Source organism: Canis aureus, chromosome X, assembly GCF_053574225.1.
Source record: "Canis aureus isolate CA01 chromosome X, VMU_Caureus_v.1.0, whole genome shotgun sequence".
NCBI lineage: Eukaryota > Metazoa > Chordata > Mammalia > Carnivora > Canidae > Canis > Canis aureus.
Genome location: NC_135649.1, coordinates 72,844,410 through 72,852,748, shown reverse-complemented (window position 1 = coordinate 72,852,748; position 8,339 = coordinate 72,844,410). Strand labels below are relative to the sequence as shown.

General features: G+C 38.3%; 1 long non-coding RNA gene across 1 annotated transcript in view; it reads right to left on the bottom strand.

Moving 5' to 3' along the window:
* Positions 1–383: 383 nt before the first annotated feature.
* Positions 384–8,339, bottom strand: part of LOC144308385 (uncharacterized) — a 76,246-nt gene continuing 68,290 nt past the window's right edge. Inside the window, exons 2-3 of the long non-coding RNA XR_013374847.1 lie at positions 1,416–1,509; positions 384–1,125 (exon numbers count right to left, since the gene is read on the bottom strand). This is a non-coding gene — a long non-coding RNA (uncharacterized LOC144308385). The remainder of the gene's footprint in view (positions 1,126–1,415; positions 1,510–8,339) is intronic.

Below are 8,339 nucleotides of genomic sequence, written 5' to 3'. Positions count from 1 at the left end.
AAGAGTTGTCTTAGCTATACCTGGGCCTTTTTCTTCTTCACTATTCCCAGGTACCCCATTTTCCTTACTACCATAAACTGTAAGAACCTCCATTTAGATGGGGACCTCAAGACTAGAGCAGAAGTTTTCATGTTGTATTCCCCCAAGGTTCTTCAGGAGCTACCATGTGGGTATGAAGGTTAGTATAAGCAGGTAGGATTCCAAGACAGAATTCTCCTCTTTTAGCCACTGTTGTCCCTGCCACCCGTGCCATCCCTGTCCACAAGAGCAACTCTCCTGCTTTCCTGTTTTACATATCAGGCTTTGGTTCAATATTGCATTTGAAAAAAGAAAGTAATTTCTGCTTAAAATAATTAGAAAATTACTGATTTATTTAAACTCCTTTATCACATAGATGGAAAAAAATAAATAAATATCACATAGATGGTAAATAGTCTCACAGAGAAAAAAATAATTTGTTCATGATCAGACAGTAAATCTGTCAGTAGCACACTCAACTCAATTATCATTTAGCATCAATCTCACAGCCTTCTCTGCCAGCAGCCCCAAGGTGAATAGGGGCAGGAGGAAACACAATAGTCCTAGAGGATATAGCTATAAAAGGGGAGTTACTAAAAAATACTAATTAAAAAATTAAAAATTAAAAGGGAACTACTATCTGGGTGCTCTTGGTACCTGTAGAGAGGAGATCTCTCCCCCTGCACACAGGTGGTTTTTTGGTATACCTAGGACTAGATTGTGCAAAACTACTATCTCTGGCTGAGCAACCTATCCCTCTGCATCCAAGTTCCTTAGTCCACTAAAAATGTTTCCACCCAATCAAATAGTGAAACATAAACTTCAATCATCCTAGCTGATTACAGAGTCACAGGTAGAGAAGGAGTGATGATTGTCTTCCAGGCCAGAGGAGTTTGGCTGCTACAGTAGCAAAGTGGTGACAGTAGCTGTGTTTGGGACAAAGTACATTTGAGAAATTCTTACATATCATGCTCTTTTGCCAAAGAATTACAGTGTTGGTCTCTTCATAGGCCTAAGTCATTGAACACAAATGTGAAGGGGAAAAGTTGCAGCAGTGGGTAGTTGCAGCCTTTAGGATGGCTCTGACTTCTGCTTCTCTGGACAGGCCTTAAAGAGAAAAAAAATGAGAGTTTTGAGTTGGTGTTTTCTCCAGTCAAGCCAAGTCTAATTTTACTAGACATCTGATATAGCAGTTAGAAGCAAAGACTCTTTAAATTAGACTTTTTTGGTTCAAACTCTGGCTCTATCTCTAGCTGGGAAAATTATTGAACCTTCTTACACCTCAGTTGTTCTGGGTAGTTGTCTGGATTAAATGAGATGGTGCATGTAAAACACTTGGCTCAATGTCTGTGGCTATAGTAAGCTAACTTTGTGTAAGAATTAGCTATCATAATTACTATTTTCCAGCTCTTGAAACCAACCTAGAGTCTTGCAGGCCAGGATCCAGACAGGTTATGACTCTTCAGAAAGTAGATGCCACAGAAATCATTTCTGGTAGGAAGTAAAAGACAAAAATAAGGAAATTACTTATCCTATCCCTGTCCCATGGTAGATATCTTATTCTTACATCAAAGTTATATCATTGAACTCTCAAAATAGCTTTGCAAGCTATTTATTATATCTCCCTTTTTTTCATATGTGTAAACTGTGGCTGAAAGAAGTTTAATGATTTGCAAATGTTTTCACGGAATCAGGAGTCAAACTCATCTGTGCACTGAGTACATGCATGTTATTTCCCCTTATAGCCAGGCAGAGCTGATGGGGAACTCAGCAGAACTGTCATTGAAAATTTGAAGGCAATGAATTAGAAGTAGTGCCATTTTGACTGTGCCTTAAACAAACTGGAAAAACCTTAAAACAGAAGGTAAACGTTAGGAATCCCTTGCATCTTGATTTAGCATCTCAACTGTTCTGGCCTGCTCCCAATGGAATCTGATGACCATGTTCATTTTCTTTTTCTTTGTCTTTTGCATGTTCAGGATGGAATACTCTGGGTAAGTCTTTTATTTATGACCTCTCTGAAGAGTGCTTGTATGCAGTGGGCTCAGGACAGTCTCAAGTGCCAGAGGCAATTCTTCCGAAGCTTCACTGGGCAATTGAACACCACACACAAAAAAAACCCAAAACAGTGACCAAGGTAGAGTCATAAAAATGTTGGTGAATATGATCTGAAACCATCAGAACTAGGGTAGTGGCAGAATAAAATTCACAGCTCCTCTATCCCTTGCCCATTCTAACCTGAAGCACTACTTCTAGGGCATAGGAAAACCCAGGGCTAGCTATAAAGCTTTGCCTGTAACTTAAATATGTATTCTGCTTCTAAGAGTGAAGACATAGGCTCAAGACAAGTAGAAACACTACTCCTTGTGTGACAGTGTCATCTTATGGTCTAGGAGGTGAAATTGTGAACTTAACTGGTACAAGCAATTGTGCAATTGGAAAGCAGTAGTATAGGCTGGGAAAGGGCAGATAGAGACATCGATAATGAAGAAGTTGTCATACAAGCAGGAAAACTTTGGCCAACTCACCAAGGAGTTAAATTAAACTTACAATATGCACCAACACATACACTTAAAACACCACAAATTGCTACACATTGAGACAGTAAGAAAGAATAACAATTAGGCAAGCAAGGAAAGAATTTCAGCTGGCTGATAAAACGATTGGAACAAACTTCCTTTATCAAACATGACAATAGAAGACTGGGGAAATGTCTAGGTGTGAGTAGAGGGTATTTATGATCTTTAGAAGGGCAAAAGGTCAAGATAAGTAAAGGATTGCACTGGGCTCAAGCTTTATCTCCTTCACCAACTCCTAAGTCCCAAGGGCCTTAGAATGCCTAGCTTGCTGATGGCTTTCAGCAAAAGATATTTATTATTATGCTCATAGGATGAGACAGGCAGGAGTCATGAATATTGGCAGGAAAACAAGGCTAAAGGATTTGTTTGACTAACTCATATAACTTGAAAGGTTTATTGCTGAACTGATTATGTAATGTAGCATTGAAAGAGCAGTATCATTTAAGTAAAGATTTGAAGCCCTTAGGCAGGTTTGGAAAGAAAATTGGGGAAGGACTGAACACATTAATAGGCCATTTAAGAATTGTCTGCTTTTTATATCTAGTTTCAGACTATAAAACTGGAAGGCAGTGGGACAATGTGAAGGGCACTAATTAGGAGTCACAAGACCTGGGGTCAGGCAATAACTCACACCAGGCAATTCCTTTTCTTTCTCTGTATACATATGTTCTATAACACTAAATGGAGAAGGAGGACCTGAAGTTAGACATGCGAATCACTAAGGCCCTTTCAGATCTGATACCTTAGGCTTCAGAATAACCCTACTTACCACACCCAGGTATTTGACTCCCCCTACAACCTCGAGAGTTTGCCAAAGGACCTAACTGGATTGATCATACAGGTGGGCATTCCTCCTTCAGTCTCTTCTCTCTTGGCCATATCCAGTTTCTTTTGGCCCAGCCCAGGAGTTTTCCACTCTGTCAGTCTGTTGCACTCACACAGGAAACTTTAAAAATGCCGAGGCTCAGGCCCCACCTCAAGAGATTCTAAATTAAAAGCTTCCCTGCTGATTTCCATATACAGCTAGGGTAAAGAATCCCTGGCTTAGACAAACTTTCTGGTGGATTTCATGTAAATAGTCCTAACTTCTTCAATCTTGATTTCTTCTCTTGTTATTATTTTCACATTTGTTCAGTGGCCCTTTGATCACTCACAAACCGAACATTTCTAATGCATTTCTTTATTCGTGGGCTTATTTAACACTGCTTTTTTTTCTTGAAAATATGTCTCTTAATCACTCCAACCAGGTTCAGATTCATCTTTAGGGCTCTTATTCCTAGGCACTTAGATAATTGACTTTAAATTTGTTTGTATTTATTGATTCATAGCTTACAGAGAATAGATAATAAAATATTTAATTAATGCATGTCATATAAATTCAGATTTTATGCTATTTGGTTTAACTTATGTTCATCTTCAATTATCTACATTCATTCAATTATTAATTAATTCTTCCATATTTACACAGCTTTACAGAAATATAATTTATATAGCTTACTATTTACCCATTTAAAGTGTATAATTCAATTGTATTGGGTATATTCACAGAAATGTATAACCATCACAACAGTTAATTTTAGAACATTTGCATCATCTCAAAAAAAAATCCTGGTATCCTTTGCCTGTTGCTCACTTAGCCCCTATGCCCCCAACCCAAACCCTAACCCTATTCTCTATAGATTAGAGAATCTATAGATTCCCCTATTCTGGAGTTTCATAAGAATGAAATCATACAGTATAAAACCTGTGACTTATTTCTTCTACTTAGCATGTTTTCAGGATATATTCAATCTATAGAGTGTATTATCACTCCTTTCTTTTTATTGTTGATTAATATTCTATTACATAGATACACCACATTTCTTTATCCATTCACCTGTTGATGCACATTTGGGTTGTTTCCTGTACGCTGTTTTGAATAGTGCTACTATTCACAAGTTTCTGTCTGGAACATATATTTCCATTTTTCTTGACTGTATCACTCTAAAAGTGAAATTACTGAGTCATAATGATGTGAAATGTTGGGGCTTGGGGGTGAACAGTCAAAAAATAATTCTTGAAATCTCTTCAGTGCCAAAAAAGATGGTTTTATTAAAGCACAGGGACAGGACCCAAGGACAGAAAGAATAGCAATGGGTTTGTGAGGAGTGACTGGTTATATACTTTCAAGTTGAGAGACTGTTAGGGATAGTGTAAGTCTCTAAGGAATTTGAAGCAAGGTTTCCAGGACCTTGAGGGGCTAGCTGCTGTTAGGAGAAAGTCATTTATGACTGTTTAGTAAAACTTTAGTCATGAGACCCTTCAGATGTATATCAATGTGATATATGTTTGCAGGATGATTGCTAACATATATCTTGGGGGTAGAGATAAAAGAAATTTCCAAAGAAGGACACCTGGGTAGCTCAGCAGTTGAGTGCCTTAAGCTTGGGATGTGACCTCAGTCCAGGGATAGAGTCCCACATAGGGTTCCCTGCGAGGAGCCTGCTTCTTTCTTCCCTGCCTACTTCTTGTTGTGCCCAAGATTGCAAATCCGAGAAACCACCAAGGAGCCGACACGGATGCAAACACAGGAGGGTTTATTTACAAGCTCGAGCTTGGGTCCAAGTATACCCGACACAGCGGAACAGGGACTTGGACCCCAAGGTGGGTTTCAGCTTAGTTTTAAGGGCTGGTCTAGGGGACCTCCAGGAGGGAGGGAGGAATTTCTCAAGTTCTGTTTATATTCTGATATGGGGCTTTCAAGGGCATTGAGCTCTGTTCTTATTCTAATAGGGGGCTTTCTAGGATGTTAAGCTGTAAGCTGTTTTCTTCCTGTAACTGAAGTAAGATAAAGTTCAGCTCTTATTCACAGGGACCTGGGATGGCTGTACTTGTGCTAACGCTGAACTTAAAGTAGAATGGCCTTAATTTTCTCGGCCTCCACACTTCTCTGCCTCTCTCTCTCTCTCTCTCTCTCTGTCTACCATGAATAAATAAATAAAGTCTAAAAAAAAGAAATTTCCTAAGAGATTTTTACATGTTAAAGAAGACTTACAGGACCCTGGAGGTCAGGCTAATGTCAAGGTTGCCTTTTGCCTTAAGCAAAGTATTAACATTGAGGCAATTGAGTTACTGGAAGAAGGTCATTGCCTGTCTCAAGTACTTGTCAATGGATATCAGTTATAAGGAAGTTTAATTTTTTCTATATTTCTTTTACTTTTGCTCTCCACATCAACATGGTATCAGTATGTTTAATCATTTGAGGAACCTCCAGACAGTTTTCCAAAACAAAAATGTAGGAGATTTCTAATTTCTCCATATCCTTGAAAATACTTCTTATTCTCTGGGTTTTGATTACTCTATCCATCATAGTGGGTGTGAAGTGGTATCATATTATGGTTTTGATTTTATTTCCAGATAACTAATGATGTTGTTTTCATGTGTTTATTGTTAATTTATATATATTTTTTGAAGAAATGTCTACTGAAGTCTTTTGTTTATTTTTAAATTGGATGATTTATCTTTTTATGTAGTGTAAGCCCCTATTAGCTTTTTAAATTTTAATGTAAATGCTTAACATTAAGCTTTTGATTGTCAAGGTATCCAGTTCAAAGACGTGAATTTTCAATAAACATTGCCAGGTACACAATTAGATAAAGAACTAGGCAACCCAACTATGAAGTTCCCTTGTTTTGTTTTGTTTTGTTTTTCAGAAATTTCTGATTGACCTTGATAACTGATTATTTAACTCACTACCTGTTTTTCTCTTCCCCTTCTTTAGTTCCCACTGTTTTTTAAAGATTTTATTTATTTATTCATGAGACACACACACACACACTGAGGCAGAGACAGGCAGAAGGAGAAGCAGGTTCCCTGCAGGGACCCCAATGTGAGACTCTCTCCCAGGACTCTGGGATCATTACCTGAGATGAAGGCAGATGCTCAAACACTGAATCACCCAGTGTCTCCCCATTGTTATGTTTTAAATTCACCAGTAGTGACTCCTTGAAACCCTAGGCATCTCATTTTAAACCCTAATAAAGGCAGAACCCAAGGTCCACTCTCTCCCTCTCTCTCTCTCTCTATGACCTTGCTGCATGGCCCCAGATTTGTGGACCCTGTGTAACTTCCAGGACTTGTGAGTAATAAATTTTGTTTTGTTTTATTTCTTCCAAAGTTCCCTGATAGTTGTTACTGAGATGTGTCTTGCAATCATAAAAAGAACCACAAGCATTAGTCCAGCTACAACAATAGCTCTGGTCAAAAAAAATGTCTATAGGGTCTAGCCACAAATACTACCAGTCCAGGTGAGTGCCTCCAGGCATTCCTAGACAATAGCATAATTACTAATAGGCTAAAACAAACAAAAATACTTATATATTCAAGATACAAGTCCCTTACCAGAAAAAGGTTGGAATTCTCAACAAGATACTAGCCAATAGGATCCAACAAAACATTCAGAAGATTATTCAATAAGGTCAAGTGGGATTTATCCCCGGGATGCAAGGGTGGTTCAATACTCATAAAACAATCAACGTGACTGATCACATCAACAAGAGAAAAAACAAGAACCATATGATCCTCTCAATAGATGCAGGGAAAGCATTTGACAAAATACAGCATCCATTCCTGATCAAAACTCTTCAGAGTGTAGGGATAGAGGGAACATTCCTCAGCATCTTAAAAACCATCTATGAAAAGTTTACAGCAAATATCATTCTCAATGGGGAAACACTGAGAGCTTTAATCCTAAGATCAGGAACAAGACAGGGGTGTCTACTCTCACCACTGCTATTCAACATAGTACTAGAAGTCCTAGGCTCAGCAATCAGGCAAAAAATAAATAAATAAATAAATAAATAAAAGGCATTCAAATAGGCAAAGAAGTCAAACTCTCCCTCTTCACAGATGACATGATACTGTACATAGAAAACCCAAAAGACTCCACCCCAAGATTGCTAGAACTCCTACAGCATTTTGGCAATGTGGCAGGATACAAAATCAATGCCCAGAAATCAGTGGCATTTCTCTTCACTAACAATGAGACTGAAGAAAGAGAAATGAGGGAATCAATCTTATTTACAATTGCACCCAAAAGCATAAGATCATAGGAATAAACCTAACCAAAGAGGTAAAGGATCTATACCCTAAAAACTACAGGACACTTCTGAAAGAAATTGAGGAAGACAGAAAGAGATGGAAAATTATTCCATGCTCATGGACTGGAAGAATTAATATTGTGAAAATGTCAATGTTACCCAGGGCAATTTACATGTTCAGTGCAGTCCCTATCCAAATACCATGGACTTTCTTCAAAGAGTTGGAACAAAGAATCTTAAGATTTGTGTGGATTCAGAAAAGACCCCGAATAGCCAGAGGAATATTGAAAAAGAAAACCAGCGCCGGGGGCATCACAATGCCAGATTTCAGGTTGTACTACAAAGCTGTGACCATCAAGACAGTGAGGAACTGGCACAAAAATAGACACATTGATCATTGGAACAATATAGAGAACCCAGAAATTTGCTCTCAACTCTATGGTCAACTAATATTTGACAAAGCAGGGAAGACTATCCACTGGAAAAAGGACTGTCTCTTCAATAAATGGTGCTGGGAAAATTGGACAGCCACATGCAGAAGAATGAAACTAGACCATTATCTTACACCAGACACAAAGATAAACTCAAACTGGATGAAAGATGTAAATGTGAGACAAGAATCCATCAAAATCCTAGAGGAGAATACAGGCAATAGCCTTTTTGA